The 2325-nt window shown below is 39.5% G+C and overlaps 1 pseudogene; it reads right to left on the bottom strand.

Annotated features, from left to right (window-relative positions):
* Positions 1-602: 602 nt before the first annotated feature.
* On the bottom strand, positions 603-1688 carry LOC149163937 (FAM10 family protein At4g22670 pseudogene; annotated as a pseudogene).
* Positions 1689-2325: the final 637 nt, after the last annotated feature.

Consider the following 2325-nt stretch of genomic DNA (forward strand, 5'->3'; position numbering starts at 1 on the left):
AAAACATAACATGATACATATGAAACAGAGAGAAAGACATATGCTAAAGTCATTACCACATGAATCTCATGAAACACAGCTGTATCATTTCATTAATCCTCAACCAAAACTGTATAGTGAAAGCTCTGAGTTTTTCTCCCACACGTTTTCCAGCACTCAGGCCCTCCCAATGTTTTTGTTTTTAATAATAAATAAACTCAGAGATGTCATAACAAATTGATGGAAAATAGGGCGCTGTTTAACATCATTCTAATAAGAGCCAATTATCTGTTCTGAAGAGGGAGCATCGTACAATATGAAATATATTTATGACCAATGAAGAGGTGGCATCTGTAGATGTAAATCCCTTTGAATTGCAACTGAAGTCAGAAATAGACTATCCACTCCTATTTCTCTGCTGTGGTAGGTATTTTTTGTTTAATTTGGCGTGCTTTGACTTGGCAATTTGCATTTGTTATTTAAATAAAAGTTAACCTTTAATAAAAATAGCGTTTTGAATGGAGATTTCGCCTTTGATGATGGGAAAACGTATTGCAAAAATGAAGGCTTTAAAGTGCTACTCTAAACAGGGCAACCAATCTGCTCCTGAACCAAACTAAAGACTCCGAACCAAGATACCGTTTATTTGCCAGCTAACTTGCCCATCATCTTAGCAATGACAGGTGCAATCTTTGGATTTGCTTGATACTTTGCCAAGTTAGCAGGATTCTTCATCATATCTTGAAGTGCTGTCATTACATCTGGATCACTGAATGCAGCCATCAGCTCTGGATCATTCAATATTTTACTCATATCAACATCACCAGGGATTCCGCCTGGGAAGCCACCAGTAGCCCCTCATGATTTACACGTGGAGGTTTTCTCCTACTTTTTTCTTTTTCATATGCCGCCTAAGCTTCAGCACATCTGCGTTGCCTTTCACGTTCTTTCTTTCTCTCATCTTTTTCCCTACGTAGGCGCTCATACTTCCTATGATGATCTTCAATTTTATGCACATTTGGTTCAACCTTCTTCAGAACAGCTGATATTTCCTCATCATAATCCAGTCTTGAAGCAAGGTGAAGGTCCTTGGCCGCCTCTTCCCAGTGACCAAGCATTTCTCTTGCCATGCCTCGCCATTTGTAACCTTTTGCAGAGTCTGGATTTATCTTGATAGCAGCATTAGTATCCCGAATGGCAGCATTAGGTTTCTTCATCTTCACCAACACACTAGCTCTAGTAGCATAAATGATCGCGGATGTGGGATTGCACTCAATAGCCTCTGTGAGATGATTTACAGCCTTACAAATTCATTTGGAGCAAAGAATTTGAGTTTTTTAATAGAGCAGAGGTGAAAATTTTTGTTCCAGCTCTGTGCGTCGCGCACTCTGCGCAGTGCGCCGCGCCTGGTGAGTGCGCCGCGCCAGTGTATATTTGCACTGTGTAAAAGCGCCCAATGCACCGTGACACTGCACAACTCACCGTGCAGGCAAACTCAAGTACATTTTTTGCCCAGTTTACCTCTAATCACTGATTTTGCTCCAGATTCATTTGTCTCCACCATTATCTTGAGTGCATACTCCTTATTTGCTTTCCCCAATCTAAACCACCTCAACTGGATCATTGTCACCAAATGCTCCTTCAAGTTCTGCATTTGCAAGAGATGGGTCTTCCCATGTTTGTGGAAGCAATCCATAGTTCCAATTCATGTTATATGGGTAATATCGAAGTTTTCCCTTTTTAGTGTTTTGCTTGATTGGAAATTTGCCCTTTTTGTAATAAAATGTATCTTCAGTTGCAACTTCTATTTTTGCACCTGTTTCCTTTGGTATTTAGCCACAAAATTGATAACCCCATCTCCTAATTGCAATGAAATATCATGCCAAGGTGATATCTTCTTCCCAATATTCTCAAAAGAAGAAAACTCTGTAATCCAGAGTTTATGGCTTATTCTCTCAACTCTGTTTTGGGCATTTTATATCATCGTTTTTCTGATTAACTGAATGATGGATGTCTTACAGGATATAGAGCTGCTGAATCCGAAATGGGGCTACCATTGAAGAGCTGTAGAACTTGAAATATTTTGACATATTTATTACAAAAACACATTTGATGATTTCTTCTTCAAAACCAGGGTTTTGAAGAAGAATCAATCTCGCATTATTGACAATGACAATCCTGAAATAACTACTTACTAAAGACATCCTCATGGCCTGCGGGCATTATTCGACACCCTAGACCTATGATTCTTGTTTGACCAACCCAGTAGGTACAAACATGAGGGAAACCAAGCCCTTTCGTTAGTCAATGGCATGCTCCCTAGCTTAATGCAATTGAGTGAAACGA

This window comes from Pinus tabuliformis, chromosome 5_1 (assembly GCF_031772625.1).
Source record: "Pinus tabuliformis cultivar Carrire ecotype Pingquan chromosome 5_1, CPIR1, whole genome shotgun sequence".
Lineage (NCBI taxonomy): Eukaryota > Viridiplantae > Streptophyta > Pinopsida > Pinales > Pinaceae > Pinus > Pinus tabuliformis.